This window comes from Quercus robur, chromosome 3 (genome assembly GCF_932294415.1).
Source record: "Quercus robur chromosome 3, dhQueRobu3.1, whole genome shotgun sequence".
NCBI lineage: Eukaryota > Viridiplantae > Streptophyta > Magnoliopsida > Fagales > Fagaceae > Quercus > Quercus robur.
The window spans coordinates 10,926,184-10,950,495 of NC_065536.1; the positions used below are offsets into that span (position 1 = coordinate 10,926,184).

Consider the following 24,312-nt stretch of genomic DNA (forward strand, 5'->3'; position numbering starts at 1 on the left):
ATCACATGCATTAATAGAGTCCTAGAAAATAAATTGGGCACTTAAGTGGGTTCAGTACCTCAGTCTAACACTAATCAACTACAAGGGGCATATCATCCTTTTACTTTTCCTTCAAATTGGTTGTAGAAAAAATAAAGTAAGAATTTTTTCTTTGGTCCCATTCGAAGGATCATTAGGTCTGTGAGGCACACAACAGGTGGTAGAACTCTTCCTTCCCTTAACCCTCACCCCTCGTGAAAGCGGGATTCAATCTCAAGTCTAATGTGTGATGACTGATGACAGGAAACTTTATCAACTGAAGTAGCGGACACTCACTTTGATTTATATGATTTAAGTTGTTTTATTTCATGAACAACATTAAACTTCTAAGACTCAAAAGCTGGAATTGTCTCTTTTCCTACATTCACTGCTACAAAAAACAGCATGGTTACTTTTAGCGACAGCAAGCATGGAATGGATCAAATCAACCTAAAGGACACATATTAGCATCATGATCATTTCCCTAAAAGGTGATCACAGTATAAAGCCATTCGATATGATTCATAAAAACGTAATCAACCAATCAATAAATAAAATTCCATAAACCAAAAACCCACAAAAGCATTTCCACAGAACACTCAAAACGCAAAATTTCAAAACCGAAGAAAACCTGAACTCCATACCAAATCCATTTCTGCACAATTCAACAATCCCATAGACTAAACCAATGCTATTCATAATCCAAATGCTCACTTAGTCAATAATAACCTTATCATTCTAATAATTTCTTCAAAATTATATCATAATCATCATCATCAACATCCACATTTCCCACAGCACACACACACGCACAATCATCATTTTCAAACCAAACACCAAAAAAATTCAAAATTTCATATTCCAAATAAAAACATTCGAACCCACAAGCCTCAAAATATCAAACCGGTCCTTCCCGAAATTGATGCACGCTGTGTGCACTGCCTTGAAATCCTTAAAATCAATCCCTAAATCCTCATCTTCAAGTGTAACCGTCTCTGAAGCATCGAGGCCCAGCTCTTTAACCATTCTGTCCTCATCCTTCCTCCTATGATCAAAGTAGTTCTGCCCCACCAACCTTTCCATGAGCTCAATCCACTCAGGCCATGGATGCACCACCTCCACCACCATCCCCTCCTTCTTCTTCACCTTCTCATTCGCAACCTCCAATCTCAAATCGGCATTACCACTGCCGCTATCAATCCCCAACCCTAGTTGCGATTGGGGATGAGGTGGGTGGTCAATTTGGGGGTTTCTGGATTGGCGCCAAGCGCGGATGCGTTGGAGGGTTTGGTCCTTTTGGGATAGGAGGGACTGCTGCTGTTTTTTGATCGTGTCAATTTGGTCGAAGACGAAGCTAAGGCGGGCGGAGAGAGAGGAGGGTTTTGGAGGAGGAGGAAGGTCTGAAGAAGAAGAAGAAGAAGAAGAAGAAGAAGAAAAGGGTTTAAGGAGAGAGAAAGGGAGAGGGGGTTTGGGGTTTTGGGAGGAGAGAGAAAGGCCTCTTAGGAGAAGGAGAGAAAATGGGGTTTGTGCCATTTTTGAGAGAGAGAGAGAGAGAGAGAGAGAGAGAGAGAGAGAGCAGAAATGAGGTTTAAGGGTTTTTGAGCTAAAGAGCTAAAACCCTCTGCATGAGCGAGAAAGAGGGAAGTGATGAGCAATGAGAAAAAAGCTTAAACCCTGTAGCTGTGGAGATAAATGATGCTGTATAACAGGTGCATGAGATATCTCACCTTTGTAACCCAAAATAATAATAATAATAAATCTTAACATATTTTTCTCATGTATCAACTTATGACATCTATATAAACGGATGAACTAGAAAGGATGGAGAGAGAAAGGAGCTCTGAAGAAAGTGACGCACTGGAGAGAAGCACCAAGAAATTCAAAGATAACCATTGTGAAGGGGACTACCAATCTGGGAACTCTGATTCAAATGCAAATGCAGGTAGGAGCTATAAAGACAAGCTGGTGGGGGATATTCCTGGGGCGTACGAACAAGCATTTGGTTTTGATGCTTTCATGGAGGATGAAGCAGACTCAGACTGTGAGGAGTCGAGCCTATGTGAAGGTATGGTTGCGATTTCTCTGTCTAAAGAAGAAAAGGTCAGAATCCGTGAGCCTTGGGGAAATGCTATCATTGTCAAAACGTTTGGGCGGAAAGTGGGTTTTCTTTTCCTGTCTACCAAACTGAGGACTATGTGGATGCTGACTGTAGAATGGATATCATTGATTTAGGCAATGATTTTTTTCTTATTAAGTTTGAGCTGCAGATGGACCTTAAGGTGGTATTGAAAAGGGGCCCTTGGTTTGTTGGCCAACAGTTTCTGGCCATTAGGAAATGGGAGCCGGAGTTTAAAGCTGAGGAAGCTTCTCTTTCCTCCGTAGCTGTTTGGATAAGGCTGCCTGGGCTACCTATTGAGTTTTACGAACCCACCATGCTAAAGAAAATTGGTCGAGCCATTGGACCGATTCTGCGTATAGACTCCTATACTGCAAATGGTGTTAGAGGCCGTTTTGCTAGACTCTGTGTACAGGTCAATATTGAACAACCTCTCATCAACACTGTTAAAATTGGTAAAATGGTTCAGCTTGTCCAGTATGAAGGGATCAACATGCTGTGCTTTGCATGCGGCCGTTTAGGTCATTGTAAGGAGTACTGTCCTGCGTTGATTCGAAACTCGAGTGAGACTACCATGAACTCCTCTCCGCAATCCCCACCGAGGAACCAAAGCTCCTCTGTTCCGCTGGAAAGTGATGATACTGGTGAACTACTGAAGGAACGTTCGGATCCAAGTGCTAGTTTGACGTCAGATCAAGTGGGCAAGATGTATGGTGAGTGGATGGTTGTGTCACGTAGGAAAAAACCTAACGGGAAGTACAACACCCATTCAAGCGGAACTAGAGTTGTTGAGACTAGGGGACAAGATGTTCCACCAAAATCAAGAGATCCCCAGGCAATCCCTCGAGACGTGGTCCCTGACAATAGAAAAGATATGAAGCGTAAGGCTTCTAAGTCTAGTGCTGGGATTGATAGACACAACGGAGGAAAAAACCAAGAAAACCAAGAAAAGACTAGTGCTAGTCAAGGTCTTCCCAAGGGCAAAAAGGGTTTTTCCTATAAAGCAGCTAATGCTTTAACTAAACCCAACCAGAGGAAAATAGTTGCTGACCGCATGAATAACCGTGGTTTGGGTTGGGAACAAAATGCTTGGCTTCCTAAGACCCCACTCAACACAAACAATATCTTTAACTTTAGTGCTGGGTCCTCTGAAAATGATGTCTCAAGACTTCCACTGGGCGAGATTTCTAAATGGGAAGATATTTCCAGTGGGGAAATCAACAATTGCAGGAATTCAACGGGACCCAACGGAGATCATGGGATGGTTCGACGCAGAGGAAATGGAGGCGTGGAAGAATATCTTCCCTTTAACGGAGGTCAGTGCACGGTTGGGCTACCTTCCGATGACGGACGAGGCATGGTTCACCACTCCGAACCCATATTGGCACTTCCTGACGGACCAGCCAAAGTTTCCTCCATTGATGTCCCAGTAGCAAGAGCATCTATTCGAGCAACCCCTCTGCGAAAAATCTCTGAGTGCCTTGGAGGAAATATTTCTGGAACCAGTGATAACGCAGAGGAAAATTCTGCTAGAGAGACCCATCGAAATGATCATCATGGGAAATTTGTTCAAGGTGAAACTTCTGCAGTTCTCAGTCCCTTCAATAGCACTCACCCTCAATATTTGCAGCAATCTGGATCCGTTGGGTATACTGAAGCATGCGGTGAATCTTTTCCCGAAAATTATTCGGGAGAAGAGAGAGTTGAAACAAACATGGAAGTTGAGGGAGACGGGTGAGGACCCTTCCCCGACTTATTTTGATGCCCGATCCAATCCAAATCCCATTATGGACATCTTAATATAGAACTGCAAAGGGACTATGAAGCCCAACTTTAAGAAGACTGCTCTTGACCTTATTGAATGGCATCAACCAACTATCTTTGTCATTACGGAAACCAGAATTGATGGGCCGAGAGCGGACTTCATTATCAAGGGCCTGCCTTTTGATGGGGCTTACTCGACTGAAACTATTGGTTTTGCTGGGGGTATATGGCTTCTTTGGCGCTCTGATCTTGTGGAAATGGACATCCTCTCTGCTACAGAACAGGAGATTCATGCCATTGTCCAGGTTAGATCCCTTTCTCAGTCTTGGCTTCTTAGTGCTGTTTATGGTAGCCCCCGGTTTCGGGAGCGTAGTTTGTTATGGAACAATTTAAAAATTCTTTCAGTTAGACATAATCTCCCGTGGGCGGTAATGGGGGACTTTAATGATGTTACTAGAAAGGAAGAAAAATCAGGGGGAAATGGGATCAATAGTAGAAGGGTTTTTGCTTATAATGAGTGTATGGATTTTTGCAATCTTATTGATTTAGGCTTCTCTGGTCCTAAATTCACCTGGTCAAATTGCCGAGATGTATCTGATTTAATTCAACAAAGGCTTGACAGAGTTTGGGTTAATTCTGGCTGGAAGTTATTATATCCGGATGCCATTGTGTCTCACTTGGCCCGTATCAGTTCGGACCATTGTCCTCTTCTCTTATCATTGCAGTCAAACCTTGGCCACAGGGGCCTTCGCCCGTTCCGCTTTCAACCTATATGGTTAAGTCATGATGGTTTTCCTGATATTGTGAGGGAAGCCTGGGAAGGGCATAGTCAAGACATTTGCAGTGCAGTTGCAAATTTTACTCTAAAAGCTAAGAATTGGAATAAAGAAGTTTTTGGAGATATTTTTTGGAGGAAAAGGAAGTTGACTGCAAGACTCCTTGGTGCAGAGAAAGCTCTTGCAAATAATCCTTCGCAAAGGTTGATTGACCTTCATAAGCATCTCTCTGGGGAAATGGAGAAGATTCTTGACTTGGAGGAGGAGCTATGGGGGATGAAAGCTAGGATTAACTGGCTGATTCAGGGTGAGCGGAACACCACCTTTTTCCATATTACTGCCCTGAATAGAAGAAGCCGGAATCGCATTGCAGGCATCAATGATCCTAATGGAAATTGGATTGTAGACATTGATAGAGTTAAGGAGATTTTCTTTATGGGATTCAAAAAACTATATTCTTCTGAACAGGTCTGGTGTGAGAGAACTTTACAGACTCCCTTACCTTTTGAAAATTCCCTTTCGGACTCTGAGGCTCTTAACTTGTCCTTGCCGCTCTCAGATGCTGAAATCCTGTTTGCCCTCAATTCTATGAAGGCTTTTAAAGCCCCTGGACCAGATGGCCTTCATGCTGGGTTCTTCCAGCGTTTTTGGTTAGTTGTGGGGAACTCTGTTAAACTAGAAGTGAAGAAAATTTTTCAGACTAAGAAAGTTCCTCCTTGGCTCAACAGAACTCTTATTGCCTTGATTCCTAAAAAACTGGGGCCTGAAACAATCAGTCACTTTAGACCCATTAGCCTCTGCAATACTTTGTATAAAGTGGTGTCCAAAATTCTTGTCCTGAGATTGAAGCATCTCATGCCTAGGCTAGTTTCTCCCTCACAATCTGCCTTTGTTGCGGGTAGAAGAGGTACAAATAACGTCATTGTGGCCCAAGAACTTATATTTGCAATGGAAAGGATGAAAGGGCAAACTGGCAACATGATTATCAAGATTGATCTTGAAAAAGCCTACAATCGTTTGGAATGGGGCTTTGTGAGAAAAATGCTTACTAGTCTTAATTTTCATATGGACATGGTGGAGTTGATTTTGAGTTGCATTTCCAGTACTTCTGTTTCTCTTCTTTTTAATGGTGAACAACTTGATGAATTCCAGCCTTCGCGTGGGCTGCGGCAAGGGGATCCTTTATCTCCCTACATATTTATACTTTGCATGGAATTTTTAAGCTCTTTGATTAATAGAAAGTGTGATGATGGTGTTTGGGGTAGGGTTAAAGCCTCAAGGAATGGACCGGGTTTCTCGCATATATTTTTTGCGGACGATCTTCTGTTATTTGCCAAAGCTACTCAAGAAAATTGTGAAGCCATCTCTGAGGTTTTGGAAGAGTTTTGCTCGGAAACAGGCCTTAAAATCAGCTGTGAGAAGTCGAAAGTTTTTTTCTCTCCAGCTGTGTCAGATGAGGAAAGGGTGGAGTTTACGAACCAGCTGGGTATCAATCAGACAAATAACCTGGGTAACTATCTTGGGTTTCCCCTTAGACACAAAAGCAGGAATAGGAATGAGTTCCAATTTGTTATTGATAAAGTTCAAGCTAAACTGGCTGGTTGGAAATCTAATTGTCTTTCACCTGCTGGTAGACTTGTTCTCCTTAAGGCTGCGGTCACCCCCATTGTTGAACACTACATGCAATGTTGCAAATTACCTGCCAGAGTTAGTGAAAGAGTTGATAAGCTCACCCGAGACTTCCTCTAGGGCTCAAATGATGAACGACAGAAACTTCATATGGTGGGGTGGGATAAAGTGACCAATCCTACTTGTTTTGGGGGTCTTGGCTTATTCCAAGTCAAAGCTAGAAATGATGCCATCCTCGCAAAACTTTGCTGGCGTATTGCTTCAAATCCGGATGAGGCATGGTCTCAAATGCTTTGTAGAAAATATTTAACTCCAGCTAGATTGTGTGGAAGGGGTAGAAAGTATCCTGCTTCTCGTACTTGGAAGGCTTGCAAGGTTGGGGGTGTAATCTTTAATAAAGGCTTGAAATGGGCTATCTCTAACGGTGAAGGGGTGAATGGTTGGCACGATTTCTGGCTGCCGTCGGGCCCTCTAAGATGTCAGATCCAAGGACCATTGACTGAAGGGGAAGAAAATTGTACTGTGAAGGAATTTCTAGCTGATGAGAGAAGCTTTTCTTTTGTCCTCCCTGAGCGGATTATCCAGGAAATAAGAGGCATTCCCAGTGCTTTAAATGCTTCCCGTGATGACATTCTGATTTGGGCTTACTCCAAAGACGGTAATTTTTCCTTAAGCTCAGCTTATTTAATTACAAAAGATCTAAACCCTCTGAATTTTGGTACTTCTAAACTTTGGGTTTGGAAAGCAAAAACCACTCCTCGCATCAAACTTTTCTTGTGGCTGTGCTATCATGGCAACATCCCTACTAAAGGGGTCCTAGGTTCAAGAGGCTTTAATATTGACACTACCTGTGAACTGTGTGGTTGTAACTCTGAAACTATTATCCATCTTTTACGTGATTGTGGTGTAGCGAGAAATATTTGGAGGAAATTGGGTATCAATGATACAGACCAGGAGTTTTATAATACTCCTCTTGTTGAGTGGTTGAGGGGAAATTGTGAATCATCTATTTCTTTTGATCAATATCGGGTTCCTTGGAGGTTCTTATTTCCTCAAGCTATTTGGATCATCTGGCTACACCGCAACAACTTTGTTTTCAGGAATAAGAGAATCAATGAGCATTTACATTTGCAGTGTATTAAGAAAGGTGTTGAGTTTTATGCTATTGTTCCCGATAATTCAAACAAGCCGCCCAGAACTCAAATTCAAGTCAAATGGACCAAGCCCAATCCGGGTTGGGTGAAACTTAATACTGATGGGGCTGCTGGAGGAATCCCCGGTAAGGCTAGTGGGGGTGGGGTGCTACGCTGTAGTAGAGGGAATTGGATTGCTGGTTTTTCTAGAAATCTTGGTGCAGTATCCAGCACTATGGCGGAGCTTTGGGCTCTTAAAGATGGTCTTTTACTAGTTAAACAACTTAATCTAGGGAATATTAACATTGAGCTGGATGCTGAATTTATTGTTCATTTACTTTCTAACCTAAACATTGTGAATCTGATGCTTGAACCCCTCCTAAATGACTGCAGGACCCTGATCAACTTGATGCCTAACTGCACTGTGACCCATATTTTTCGGGAAGCTAATAGATGTGCAGATATTATGGCTAAAATGGGAGCTGAGTTAGTTTCTGACTTCCAAATTTTGTATAAACCACCGCCTGTGGTGGATAATGCGCTAGCTTTTGATAAAGCTGAGCTATTTTGTAATAGATTGATTGTGTAATGCTATTTCCCTTCTGTTGTTTACCAAAAAAAAAAAAAAAAAACTTATGACATCTATTACTTTCTTAAAAAAAAAAAAAAAAAAAAAAAAAAAAAAAAAAAAAAACTTATGATGTCTATTTTTGATAATTGTGTTCATTATTATCAGACCAAGACACCAATTAATTTTTAGTGTAGGCAGAGATTGAATCACAGATCTTTTATTCAACTATCTTTATTTTATCAGTTCAGTTAATTGGAACTCACAAAACCTTATCATTTTGTTTGGTTGGAAACGAGGAAAAAGAAAAGAAAATGCTTTTCTTGTATGTGTTTGGAAATAGGGAGGGAAAAAGAAAATAAAAAAGAAGAATTACTTTTTTTGGTTTGCAAGTAAGAGATATGGAAAGAAAAATATTTGTTTTTTATTTATTTAACTTTTTATACGCTTATGAAGTAAAAATAAGAATACAAACTAATGGGAAAAATTTTAATTTTGAAGCACTTATAAGTCAAACTTTGTTGCTGCAAATTTTTTTTTTTTTTTTTTTTTTTTAAATGGTGTTTCTCTCAATTTTCACCCAAATTAGGCGGAAACAGGAAACCAAAGTGTGGGCCCAAGTGATTCAATTTCTTCCTTATTTTTCTTCTCTCTTGCCAGCAAAACAAAGGAAATGTTTCTCTTTCCTTCATTTCTCTTCTCTTCCCTTCTATTCTCCCTTTTCCAAACAAAGTGTAAAAGCTTCTAAGGGGATGATTGGGGTGACAATCTTCTAGAGTTTTTAGAGTAAATATGCCATAAAATGTTTTAAATCATATCCATCTATTTTGAAATAAATGGTTGTGTAAGGACCAAATTTGAATCCCTAGCCCAACAGATAGATGGACTGAGGCCCAAAAAGCCCAAAACAATGAATTTGTAGAAAGTGGGTTGGAAAGACCGGGCTCTAATGAATTAGATAGACACAAAAGTAGATTTAGATGACATGGAGATGTAAATAGACTGATTTATAATAAAGAAAATCGTCCTCGGCAAAGTCCGAGAAGATCTGTTCTTATATATTTCTTTCAGGTTTGATTAAAAAGTCTGTTCTTGATAATACAATAATTTTCTCTTTCTTTTCCGATCCCTTTGTCTCATTGCCTCCCTCTTCTTTTATACTGTCTCCCCATCTCATCTCCACCTTCCACATGCATGCCCAATGGTTGGTGTTGATATTTGTCTCATTAGCACCACCCATAAGTCTTCATGTAGCAGCTGTAAGGCTGATAATCATTGTTCAAGTATCACCTCCACATTAATGCAGCTAAAGAGTTAGCTGCAGTGCATTTAATGCGGTGGTAGGAGCTTTCTCTTTAGATATTTTAGGACTTCTCCCTTTCCTATGTCTTTACCATGCCTATCTATACCGACCGAACTTCCTGGAATGTTCTCCTGAACAATGGATCACTCCTCTTGACCTCGGCCTTTATTTGCCGAGAAGGCATTCATCCTCGGACCATCCTCCTGGGCCATTATGACCAAAACCAACTTCTTTATTTACTAACACAGTCTCCTCTGTCAAAGATTTTTCCTTCTCGGACATCTCTTAGTCCTCAACTTGGGCCATAGTCTCAATATACAAATAGATAATGGACCCCTGGGCCCAATGTCCCTACAGGTTGAATTTTGCCCAGTTAATAATTTACAGAAATATTAAAGTGGTGATAGTTAATATTTCTTTGAATTTTGATGATAAGATAGATATTAATCCACTCATTTCAATATGTAATGAATAAGATTTTAATCGTCATACTAGAGTTACTATAAGAATTTTAAAGAATTATAGTTTCTCTCCAAACCCTTCAAACTCTCCCCATATTTTTTATTGGATGTGAATTTTAGCAAATCCATCAATAGCTATATCATCAATCAAGTGTTTAAATTTCAAGTTTTTATAGTCCTAAATTATGCATAAAAAAATATGTTTACTAATTGAATAGTAATTAATATAATAGCAAAAAAAAAAAAAAATAGTAATTAATGTCTAATTTGAACAAAATTTGACATGCATGTAAACATGTAATCAAATAGCTATATTTTCAATTTATATAATCATGTTAATTTTTTTTAGTCGGACTTTGGAGAGAAACTTCGTTCTTTATAGAATCTTAATATGGATTACAACATCTTGTCATATAATGGTATTGGTAGTTTGGTACCTATGTGCACTCATGTGAGACTGTGAGAGGATTGTGTAGAATAGTTTGTCCTACATACCCAATAAAATTCATATCTTCTCCATCTACACCCAAAGGAGGTGATATCTCATTCAATTGTCATATTTCTTTTAGACTAAGTGAGATTCATTGGTGTGTATCACACATCTTGATGTTGAGAGGAATGTTGGATTTAATAAATTCATAATTTTCATTCTGTATACCGGTCCTATTTTTCAAATTAGAATTCTTATATATCAAAGCCCAAATGTAATTTTTTTTTTTTTTTTGGTAAATATTTCTAAGAGCCTTTTACTTGTTGAACAAGATGATAAATGATTCCAGTTTCCAACTCATAAAAGTCTTATATTCAAGAATAATTAACTGAGTTTTCTTGTTAAGCTTAACTAACATTTTAGTGAATTTAAAATTTGAAGGTTTTGGTTCGTTTCTAACAAGAATAATGACTTTAATTTTAGGTCTCAAATTTTGTCAAGGCTAGGCTTGTTTGTACTAAGAGAGAGAGAGTGACCTACATGAACAGAGCTTAAACCGTCTCTAGGGCCATACTAGACAAGCTAAATGATAGGGCCTCATGGCATACTTGTTTTTCGACCCGCACTTTCTTTCTAATGATTGTTGTGTTCACTTTGAAATACTTTACTATTTAGTCCCAAAAAAACCACGAACTACTTGAAAATAAGAATGCAAAGCTGCAAACCACTACATAAATCCCATCAAAATTACAAAAATGAGTCATTTTTCAAAAAATATTTTCTATAAAACCATTTCATCAGAAAGACTTTGGTTAACACAACTGAAGCTCTAACCAGGCTAGGGCATGACAAATACACCTCTATCATGACAACAAAGCATAACTCAACCGACAAAGTTTGGTATCCTACCATATCAAGTTGGTTCATTATCTCAAGGTTCAATCTTGCTCTTTCTATAAAATACTCTATACACCTAAATCTTCCTTGTCCAGGACCACAGGAAAACCATTTTGTTAGTACTTTGTGACGAGATGAAGGAATTTTTCGCCTCAGCACAGCTTCGGCTACTGCTTCAATTGTGTACATATTAAGCTTAACTTCACCATGCATCAATCGCCATACATTCAAGACAATTCTACCACTAACATGAACACCTGGCATGAGTTCGACCCCATTCATCCTTGATAATGGCATCTTCTAGTATGACAGGATCAGTATTTAACTGTTCAGGAATTAAGTTATCAAAAATTCCTTTCTCAGGAATATCTAAATCTCCAGCAGCTATCTTGGTTTCAGATGGTGTTCGAGATATGTTATTGAGTAAACCTATACCAAGATGTGAAGCCCTTTCTGCCAAAAAACCAAGAGAACCACCTTGAATATCCCAATATCTGGGTCAGATGAGCAGACAATCTTCATAAAGTGACTCAATAAGTACTTCTCAGAGAAAACCAACATCTTGCAGGCAGATATTCCATCTACAGTCCTGCAAATAAATGAAGATTATAAAAAGCAATTAAAAAATAGCCATCTTCCATAAAAGAGAAAATAATGAAGGCATCAAACAATGTTTATGGCATAGGCCACAAAGTAGCCCAAACAAATGTAACATTCCAAGAGGCAGCAACATACATAGTCAGGTGCACAACACAACATTTAAACAGGTTATTCCAATTTTATGCTATAAAATGAATATAAGGAAAAAAATATGTAAAAATAGTCCACCTAAATTTAACTCAAAAACCAAAAGCAATCAACTAGTAAAAATTACAAGTGTGTACACACACATAGCACCATCCATGTTATTTAAGGAACATTCAAGCAGGGTGATACATAAGAAAGTAACAATAGCTGTGATGGCTGTATGGGTTCTCCTCATTCTTATTGATTGCCCACTTTTCTGCTTCTTTTACAGATGGATGATAATTTTATTAGGCCAGAGAAAAAGAATTAAAAGGAGAGGAAGGAAAAAAGATCTTCATCAAAGTAATAGGACGGAAGATACAAAACGGAAGCAGCCCCCTAGACTTCAAAATAAAGAGAAGCAACAAACAAAACACACTTTATCGTGGTGCTAGAAGTTATCTTCTTATCTTATTCCAACATTAAAAAATAATAATAATAACAATCTTCTTTCGCTATATTTCAGTCCATTGCAATAAACATGAAGATGTTTGGCTAAAATGCACCAACACCCATCCAACTTTCACCAATATTTAGGGAAAACTTTTATTTTTGTCAAGGGTATGGGCATGGGTATTACCCTTAAGTGCCTTTAGTGGCCCTGTGACATTCACATGGTCACCCCCCATTCTCAATTTGACTTGAGTGCAACAAAATAAAACTCTCTATTTGCACCTCAGTCAGCTTTTGGGTAAAATTGACTGAAAATTTAGTTCAGTGAGCTTAATTTTATTCTTTAATTATTAAGTTAGCTATACACCCAGTATACTGTAAACCCACGATCTTACCCTTCACCCATTCTTACACGAGAAGGGAGTGACATTGAGCTAGAGTTCATTGGCACTAGTGAAAATTTGAGGGCTATAAATGCATTTTAATCAAAAGGTTTGTTATTATTCCATTCTCTTGTGTTCACATTTCCAGCACAATAGATAGAACATATGAGTTGATTTTTCAACTTGCAGACCAGACCTATCAACAAATGTCCACATTACAAAAATTTAAAACATCAAGTCACACACAACACACACACACACACACACACACACACACACACACACACACACACACACACACAAAAAAAAAAATCAACGGACAGAAAAATTACATGAAATCTCAATTTGATTATCAGCAACCATACCTCTTAAAAGCTTCAGTTTTACTACGCAAAAGCACATAAACTTTAGGAATGGAATCCGTATCATTCTGAATAGCGAGAGCTATGACATTGATGGCATCAAATCGAGGATCAGGTCTGAGATCTCTAGATTCTGCTTGAACCTATTCCCATTATAAAACTGTAAGGGAGAATTTATAGACAAATGATTTTATCCAAAAGTAATAACAAGCATAAATAAAGCTCTAATTATCTGGTTATAGAAAGCAACAAAAGTGGGAAAAAATGATTCTTAATCATATGAATGAACGCACAATATAAGTCTCAGGATATACCAAGACATACCACAATGGATTCATAATCCAATACGTTTCCTAAGGAAAGAGAGAGACCGTGACTAATTTTTCAAGCAGATATTAAAAATTTCCTTATTCCAGTGATACACACAAGTTATACCAATTAAGATAGCGTTTGGATAGCCGAGTGTTTATGCGTTTCGGCATTTTTTTTTTTTTTAAAAGACCAGAGCCTCCCATGAACAGTGCAAAATAGGCAAATGAACAGTAACTTTTTATTATTTTTTTATTGTTTTCAATTTTTAGTTTTCAGCAAAATAAGCAGTATCCAAACACACCCTAAAAAAAAAAAAAAAAAAAAAACTAATTTATAAATTTTTGACAATACATAATTTGGTGTCTATTTGGGAACAACTTATCTAACTTTTTTCTGATTTTTTTTTGCTGAAAGTGTGTACTTCAAAAAAGTGAAAAAATTAAGGTTTAAAAAAAGCTAAACCTGATATGAAATTACAAATTTTATTTTTTTTATTTTTTTTATAGGTAATAAGACTTTTATTGAAAAAATTGAACACCATGTTCATGATGGTGAACACTCTGAACAAAAAATAGATACAATATAATCAAGAACTAAAGGAAATATAGACTAAAAAATCAGATAAAGAAATACAATTCATACACCCCCAAATACGAGCCCAAAGAAATAGAGTACCAAAGAGGAGAGATTTTAGATGATCTAATGTTCTCTCCTTGTCTTCAAACGTGCGGGTATTGCGTTCTTGCCAAACTAACCACATTAAATTTGAAACTACAAATTTAAAATTAGAGGTAGTGAATTCATCACTAAACAACTTCAAAAGGAAAAGGAAATGTACTATTATAATCCTAAAAAAGACCAAGAGCCAAAGCTTTTCTCTCTAACTCTCCCTAATCTTGAAATACTATCAAGTTGACTTGATAGTATTGATATTGGCAAAGGTAAGATGGTGCTATACTTTCGTACCAAAACTAAACTGATTTAGGATAATGTCATATTATTGTTTGAATGACCAATTTCCAAGTGCTAAGAGCATGAGAAAGTATGAACTCCCTACTTAAAAAGAACACCCTTCAAATGCAAAGTATATCATAATCGAATTGTAAATATTTGTGTACAGAAATATGGAAGAGTATTTTGAATAATAATGTAAAACATTAAGCATACAAACCGATGGGAATGTACACCAAAAAACATAAAACAAAAAAAACCATGGGAATTTAGGTTTGAGATAACATATCTTTTGAATATAGGGGCCATTTGGTACGTGTTTTGAGCAACAATTTTTAGTTTTTAAACAACATTACACGTATTTCCACGCACTTTTTCATCCACATATATTTCTAAAAAATACAAACTACTAGAACAACATTACCAAACACCCCCTAATTTAGAAAAGTACATCTAGTTTTGCAAAAATATCAAACATAAACTAAAAATAAAAAAGTAGCCTAATACCTCTATACTTAACAATGTCAATTGTTGTCCACCACCAACGCTTGCAGGGTCTTGAAACCCACTTTGACTAAGAGGAGTAGGCTTTGTTTTCCCATCCGGTCCTGAAATCTGAGACATGTCGTGCAAGGAATCAGAGCATGATTTTTCTTTTGCAATACCTCCTCCCCCCTGGATTATTGCCGTCACCCCATCACCAAATGCACTCCTTTCTGCATTAAGGTTTCTGGGGTTTTCATGATACAAACGATCCAAAATAGGCTCCACAAGAGATCCAGAACTAGATTCAGGCATATCCTTGTCGAAACTATCAAGGAAAAAGCTTTGTGCCTTCTCACAATCATTAGGCAAAGAACATTGAGAACCAATCAAACTGCTAGCTGAACCAGCAAAGTGTCATAGAATTGATAAGAAGTTTCTCATTTGCAAATGCAAATATTATTCTTCCCACAAATTAACATGAGTAGCTTGCAAACATCCACCATAAACTATAACCTGAGTTACAATATCTTCCTAAAGTTTAAATCGAGCAAGCAACCCCCTAATCTTACTCAAACTTCGAAAAGCGCCTTACAATTCCATTTATCATCGAATTAAGAGCAATTTAATGAACCTAAGAAAGAGAAAAAGCTGAAGAGAGCTTTGGTTGTATCTTGTATCTTTTTCTTTTCTCTTTTTTTGTGGGGGAGGGGAGGGGTTGATACATTTGTTCAATAATCTGCTCCTACTTTGATGACAACTATAACAACAACTGGCTATTTGGAATTTTGAGTGATGTCAGGAGGTTGGTTGCTGAGTTCTAAATTTTAGGGAGGACAAATGAAACTCAAGATGATAGTTTAGGAATCATAGAAATTACACAAATAATACTAAAGCAAATTACCTTTCAGAGGTGATGGCTCCATTGATTCTACATTGCTCCCTCGAGAAGAACCTAAAAATCCAAAACCAAAAGATAGCAAATCGGGAATTTCAAATAAATAATAACAGAAAGCCAATGCATTTACTTAAAGTCTTAAATGGATAAACAAATAAAAAATCAATAAATTTACTAGCTCTAAAGCACCTTTGTCATCATAGGATAGCCATCTATATACACTATCTATAGGAGGAGGTGATAATACTAGTGTTAAGAGGTACAAGTAAGAGCCATCATTTTGACAATGAGTAGGGATGCCCATGACAAATTGATTAGAATCAGAGCCACTAATTCTAGCATGACTGTCCATGACTTCTTTCGCTTCTCGACAATTTCCCTCAAAGAAAGGGGAAATATCATCCATAACTGTCCCTATTAAGAATATATAAGTTGGCCAAATATACTATAAAACATGCACTACAAGATGAGGTAAATCACCATCAACCCCCCCCCCTCCCCCCCCCCCCCCCCCCCCTCTCACCCCCCAAAAAAAAACACAAAAAATAGAACTAAATTAAGTCGTGTTTATAGAAACAAAATTAACAAATGGAGCTTTGTTCTAAACCTAAGGGCCAGTAAAAAAAATTGGAGGATATTGCATGCTATCAAGAAACTTTGCAACCTGATGATCCATCAAAATTATCCTCCGCCGGATTAGAGATGACAAGTGTAAATGAAGCATTTTCAAATGCCATATCTGTCCAATCTGCAATGGGGGGTTTCTTGCAAAAGGTCATGCCAGTTAGTTCAGTACATTTTGCCTGAGTGTTGACAACTACAGATTCTGAGCTGCCAAACCCAGATAAAACAAAATCCCCTAATTGTTTTCCACCACGGCAATTCTGATTTTGCAGATCCATTGAGTCAGTTATGGCATTTGTGCCTGCAAGATTCTCAAAAGATTTATCATGTACCCACCCCAAAGATGGTTCATCTTTATGGCCACTTCCATACATGGAACAATCTGCACCAGATATTCAACCAGACCCGTTTGCAAACAGCTTGAAGCAGCAGCATCTATTTGTCGAAATCTCTCAATAGCCATGGCAGTTACACCAGACTCTTTAACATTGTAAATTTGAGAATGGCCCATGGAAGTTGCAGAATCTATAGTCTTGGGCTTAGAAATCCATTCTTGTGTATGCACTTGAGGACCTGTTGCTGTGAAATCCACAGGAGTGGTGTTGGCTCCTATTCTGACCTCATCACCAACTTTTTCATGAGAACCAAAATGGCCGTCTTTGAACCTACTAGCCTGTGACAACAACTCACTGCTGTACAAAAGAGGCAGTTTTCCATACAAGGAAGAATTGGAATGTGCTGCTTTAACCTCATAAGTCTCACAGAAATTTGTTTGTCGGCCTGCAAGAGATTTCTTCAAATTGAGAGACTCAATAGGGATTTTGTCAAGTTCATCATTAAATCTTCTTGGGCAGAGAAAAAAACCTTCTCTTTGCTCCCCTTCCAAAAGCATCTTTTTAGTTCTTCCAGACCCACCTTTATGTGGTTCGACTAGGTGGTATCTCTTTCTCCTCATCAAATCTCGCACAGAGCATCCAATCAAAGTGCTTGATTCCTTTAGATCATTAACATCTGTATCAACATTTTTCATAGAACTATCTGCACAATCTTCTGCCTCATTTCCAGCCAAAAAACTTGTACCTACAGGATCTTTAGTTTCACAAACACAGGCATCAATCACGTGGAGACCAACAGGCTCCAAATCATTCTTCTCCTTTTGCACCTTGGAAAATGGTAATGAACCCCATTTAGATTGCTTTCTTTTGTGCTTAATGGTGAGCCTAGCACCAAAATCCTGCAACGACTGGCACTCTGAAGACCCTTCAATTTCATTCTTCATCTCTGTTTTGAATGAATTTCCTGTTGATTCAGCACAAGGAATTGAGATTAGATCATCCGCAGAGCCATCTACTTGTGGAATCATTTTCTCTGATGAACTAATAGAAGAATGATTCTGATTAGAGCAATGAGAGGCTCTCTCCTTTAGGCCGTCAAAGTCAATCAAGTCATCAATTGAATCAAGAATGTCTTGACACTCCTTCTGAGACTCGCTCTCATAATCCATATTAACCTTCTCCAGTACCTTATCAATGGTTGTTGCAGGCAACAAAGGACTCAGAATGGTTTCACGAACAAGTTCATCATCAGAATTTATATCTTCAGCAGCCTGAGATGTGGCAAGCCACCGTAGAAGACTGAGGGCTTCCTTATCTGCAACCTGAATGCAACACATGGATTTTAAGAACACATGAGAGATGTCTAGTAAATAATGTACACCATTGAGGTACAATTACATGAGTTCTAAATATCTCAGTTTGAGAGAGAGAGAGAGAGAGAGATGGTTTAAGAAAACACTTAGAAGAAACCAAAAGGCATTCAAGACAATATTGCAGCTTCCATGTCCAATACCATAAAATAGCAAAGGAACCCATCATGTCACATGGTCAAAAGAAAACTTATGCTTAAAAGTGAAAACACCCAACATCCAGGAGGATAAACATGCAACCTCATGATGAATTACCTTTGGATCTAATGATTCAATAATTGCTGATGACCTCATTTCATCAATAGATAATGGCTTAATACTTGTATCCCTCCCTTCAGTGAGTATCGGGCCATCTTCTTCACATATTGAAACTTGTGGTGACAAAGATCCAATTATTTCTTTTTCTTTAGTATTCTTCCAAGGTTCTCCATCTATGTTGTCAGGGTTAACATGTCCAAGTCCAATCAAACTTCCTTCATCAGTTGATGATGTCATTGACTGCATTAACTTCACATTTTTCCCAAATGGAGTCAAAGTAAAAGAGTTTTCTGCTTCACCACACAATTCAATAAGTTTGTTCTCAAATTCAAGACCTAGTGAGAAAGTTTTAAGAACATCTTGTGGAGGTGGTTTGCCAGGATGAGGAGGCATTATCACCTCATGCATTCCAGTCCTTTCATACTCCTAGAACACCAAGGAGAAATTCATCAAATGACCAAACAATATAAAATGTCAAAAGACTCTTAAAAGGCAGAAAATGGATATGACTAAAACAGACCTCCCATATTGGCACAAGTGATTGAACCATTTTCACTTTTGAACGGGTTTGTGAGAGGGATGAATAATTTTTAAACTGCTGGTTAAGAACGTCTGCAAAACCCAAAAGAACAATTCTCACATTAACCTATAAAGAGAATCATAAAAAGCTTATGTGATATAACTACAAAGTCAAACAAACCATCTATGGAAGCATCCCCCTCAAGTTCACAGACACTTTGACGTTTATTGCAATAAATATCATAGTGTGAGGAAGCCTCAAACTCACTAGGAAATTGCCATATCCAATCAGCTGGAATTGTCGATGATATCCAAATCGGTGAAATTAAAGATGCATCACAACTTGGGTCTGCCTAATGGTAAATTCACACATCATTAATGATTATCACATAATTATGGCAGACAAACATTTACGTTCATGCCAAAAGCATTTGACACGGAAAAGAGAGGAAAAGATAACTTGGAAATCAGTAGGCATGCAGGTCAACTTATCCATATGCTGTTTATGCAGACCAATATGATCAAATTTCCTTGGTGAGAAAGTGTCTGGTATGGGATGACGGAACTTCATCTTTGATAAATCCATATGGCCCATCCCGTACAAGTTATAATCAATCTGACCAAAAGAAAATCTTAGATCTCAGAAAATGTAAAACAATAAAGAAATTGAATTGAAGTATGCAAACATTGCACAAGAATGAATATTAGTTGAGTCAGAAAAATGCATCACAATGGGACCCACCTTATAAATGTCTTATGAGTAGCACAAAAATAGTGGGTCCCAAGAGTGCACATGTTGCCAACCCACTGGCACCTCATTGCCAATTGCCTAGTGGGTGACTATGTTGCATTCCTCATCATAAAATAACCATATTATAAGTATCTTACAAACTAAGAATCATTTGGGAACCACAGTTTTCAATTTTATTGGACACCCCCCAAAAACAAAATAAATCAATGATTCAAACATAGGGAAGCATTTACCAGAAACTGGAGAATAAAGGGAATATGCGATTCATAGGGCTGTAAACTTCCATCAAGAACTGTACCACCCTGAAAAGCAAGTATTACTATTTTAAAAAGCAGGCATTCTAACACATCTGCAAAAAGAAAATAAAACGATGAATCTAAATAAAATTCACCTTTAATCAAAATTTAGAGGCCATAAAAAAAAAAGCTCAATCAAACATAGGTGACATTGTCCGTGCAATGTCTACAAACAGTAAAATAAGTGATGCATTTGTATGCTGAACGCTGAACACTGAACAGATATATTGTCAGAGATTGCCTAACTAAAAAACGTGGACGCTTGGGTGACAAAAACTTCTACAAACAATACTTTCTCTTAATCTAACTTGCAAAAGTCATAGCAAATTCCAACCAATTGGTCGCAACATTTGAAAGGAGGGCAATGATTAATATACATCACTCTTAAAATTCTAGGAGAGAGAGAAATTATTTTTGAAAGTACTCCAAATCATGCACATTGACCGTAAAGGATTGCATCCTATATGCTTGATGAAAAATCATCTACAACACAAACCTTAAATGTATAAAAAAAACTTCATTTTCCCATGTTTAGTAGCAACTTTAAATGAGTTGAAAAAGAATCTCCTAATTTCTTTTATTTAGCTTGCTGTGAGATACAGTTGTTTTCCAAAAAAATTTAGTTGAAACAATTTCTAAAAATAAGTCATACATTTTTGTTGACCAAAGATAGTTTTCCTTTTACTCATTTTTTCTAATGCTACCAAACATTGAAAAACAAGGAAAAATGTCTTTATACAAAGTTTTTCATCGAAACAAACTGAGCTTATAAGTAAAGGAATCTTATAAAGTACATAAGAAGAAAATATCATGATAGAACTTATCAAAAAAAGAAATTGACAAGAAATACCCGTGGCAAAGGAAAAAAGCTCCACTAAGTGAGCAAGCATAGATAAAGTAGTTATTCAAAAAAAAAAAACCATACAAACCACAAAAGGATTCCAAAAAACAACTGAGCATCAGTCAAAGGTTCAAGAAGTGTACCAAAAGAAGTTTGGCAGCACGGGAGACGTCATGCGGATAATAGCTATATCTTTATCAAGGTGTTCAATAAACATACTCTTAGATTATTATATGAATATAAGAGAACTCTAAGAAAGATAGTATAATGTTTGGATACAGATGTATTTTCACAAAAAGCTCTTCAGATGAACGGTAACCATAAAATTTCCTTGCTCGTACAAGGCTGCAACCATGTACATGCTGTCACTTTGAACCAGCATTACCTTTAAGCTGTAAGAGTTCAAAACAAAGCAAAAACATATGATACCTGCAGGATCAGCAACGCAAAGGAAAAATTGCAGAAACACCAATTAACAAACAACACAGAGGTTAGAACAAAACCTGTTGCAACCAAGCATACCTTCAAAGCTTTCTCAAGCGCAAGAGATACAGCATGTGTGTATGCATCACCTATGCATATTAACAAGAAAAAGGATAAATTCAGAAATTTAAAATAGGAATCATATCTAAAGCATATATAGAGCAGAAAACCAGACAGCAAAAATCACAGCACATCTTAACACCAGGACAGACAAACTTAATTTCACATTAGGATGGAAGAAGATATCGCATCCAAAATGAAATTAAGAGATAAATAAAAAAATATAGCACAAATTCACAGTATCAACTAAAAAAAAAAGTGATCCTGACTAACTAGGAGCGGCTAGATAAATCCAATTTTTATTCCATTGGCTTAATTCAAAAATATTATCTACCTTCCTCGTGTGGTTGAAGTGATATATCGCACAAGGCACATATAAATAGAGTAAAACCTGCAAAAAATATGGATAATTTAGTCAAGGATAAGAATGTACTAATAAAGAAAGAAAGGAAGAGTAAATTTCAAACACTTTTCATATGCTTAAAGTACTTTATACATGAAATATTGCTTTACATAGCATGCAATATCTGTTATTTCAAACATTTTTTTCTTGATAATGTAGGGAACCTTTCTAAAGAAGAACCCTTTGGACTCGCCTTTAGCACAATGTTGATTCACCACCAGAAAATGGAAAAGAAGATAATTTTTTAGAAATATATTTTTCCAGTGTGCAATTGAAAAGAGATAGAAAAATGAAGGATGGATTTGGAATACCCTTTTAAGTCCCACTAAATTTCACTTCAAAGTAGGCGGGACTTAAATTTTAATATTAAAGAAGAAAACGAGAGTCCTAATTTTCCCTCCATTTTCTCAACATAACCAAAAGGAGAAAAATATAGCTTCATAAACTTTGATATGCCTGATTATACGACTGCGTTCAAGGAAAATTGACGAATCCAAGCTTTTGATAACATTCAATAAAAAGCCAGAAAAACAGGAATGATCTTACCCCATGGATGTGCAAGCAAGTCTTCTGACCAGCCGGCGTAGAACCATATATTCTTATAACAGGAACCTCATTCACTTTGCCACCTTCAAGAATTCAAAAAACCACTTAACACATAATGTACATTTCTATGAATACCATTTTCCTAGCTCTATGTTTGGTTCCCTGGAAAAATGAATAACTACATTTTAACTTAAAACATTTTTTCACCACAGCAAAGTGTACAAGAGACATCACAGATTCTCAGACTCTTTTTTTTTAATATATAAAAATAATTAAGAGAAATTCTATCATATCTAGTAATTATAAGCATCGGGACTGATTAAATTCTTCCCTACAATCTGTGCAATTATAAATAGTTTAATATTACCCTTACCTAGTCCTCACTATCCTTAATTTTTCCTCATAATCCTAAATTCATGAACTTTTTTCTTTTTTAAATCTTTTTACTTCGACAATTTTAGAGTTATCATATTTTCTATTTTGTCCGTTTGTTTCTAACTATTTAACAAGGACTTTTTATAATAGTAAGTGTTAAAGTTGTTGAGTGATTGGAAGAAAGAAAAGGGAAAGGTGGAGGCAAGAATTTAACTTAGTTTGGCCTCACCCTTGACGACTACATCTTGTTTAATATAAATTTCAAAATTTTGGGGGGCTATAGGCCCCCCTCCCCACCCTATTATATAGCTTCGCCCTTGTATAAAGCTAATAATTGAGGGGCGAACAAAATTTTAATATTGATCTCGCTTGTAATTCTGAGACATATAGTCTCGTTCTCCTTGAGTAAACAATGCTTGAAAAACAACCTATCTCTCATGCACTTCTCTAGACCCTAAACTATAGTGTAGTCTTCTTTTGCATCTTTGACCTATTCACCTAACTCCTAAATCTCCTCTCCTTAATGTTTCTTATGATACCCTCATTTCTTGCCTCCATGCTAACACCTTCCTCATTTTGACTATTGTCCACATTAGCATTTTTTATCCATAACTTAATAGTAGGGACCATTTTGACACAAAGCTAAAGGTTAGGATCCAAATTCGTAATTTACCCTAATTATTATTAATTTTTTGAGTTATGTTTACTAATCACGGTTTGACATTCAGTTCATTCTTTTCCACTTCAGTCTATTTTGGTATAATTTGGTCCATGTTGGTCCATTTCGATCCATTTGGTCCACTTTGGTCTATTCAATCCAATTCGGTCTAATTTAGTCCATTTCGGTCTACTTTGGTCCAATTTAGTCAATTTCAATTCACTTTGGTCCATTTTGATCAACTTTAGTCTATTTCAACTGACTTTGGTCCATTTTGGTTTACTTAAGAATACTATTTTTAGATTTATTCTAGAAGTTATTGTAATTTACCTATCTTCTTGGAATTGAATAACAAGGATAAGGTTAGGAAGACAAAACTTGATGGGATAAAAAAAAGAGGGAATGGGTGCTTCACCAAATGGTCTAAAATGTGTCACTTGTTGTCCATGGAGATTCAAATTGATGGCTTAGCATATACAGTATGCTAAGATTCTAACAACATTCACCACTCAAGATTGTTCCTTGTAGCTTATTTCCTTATTTTGTAGAAGTGATATAGTGATTTGTATTATACTATGGGGACAGACTTGAATGCTATATTAATAATAGTGTGCATGCTTATGTTATTTCTTGTACACTTAAATACAATTGTATATTTGTATTAATCACTATAAATATTTCATTACACTTAATAAGGCTTGTATTATTACACAAATCTATATATCTATATCTATATATATATATAATAATAATAATAATAATAATAATAATAATAATAGGTGAAGCTGAGAGAAACTCAAACTAGAATTCCAAATTAGAGTTCCAATTTTGTGCTATGTGTCCTAAATTGTTTATTCTTAAAGAGTTTTATTTCTTAATTTTAGAATCAAATGTGAGACCACATCATAAATATTCATCCAAGTAAGTTATTAATTACAAAAATCAAAGAGTCTAGAATAAATGAATCTTAAAAAAAAAAAAGTGTTTCATAATAATTAAAAAAAAATGGACAATTTACATTTTATACCAAATAATATCCTTACAAAATTTTTTAAAGAGTTAACAAAATATAAAAATGACTATCAATAGTATTTAAATTATACACATAGAAATTATATTATGCATCTTAT

General features: G+C 36.7%; 1 pseudogene; it reads right to left on the reverse strand.

The window, feature by feature from the left end:
• Positions 1-10,891: 10,891 nt before the first annotated feature.
• The window catches only part of LOC126719231 (DNA polymerase zeta catalytic subunit-like), a 79,090-nt pseudogene continuing 65,669 nt past the window's right edge, over positions 10,892-24,312 (reverse strand).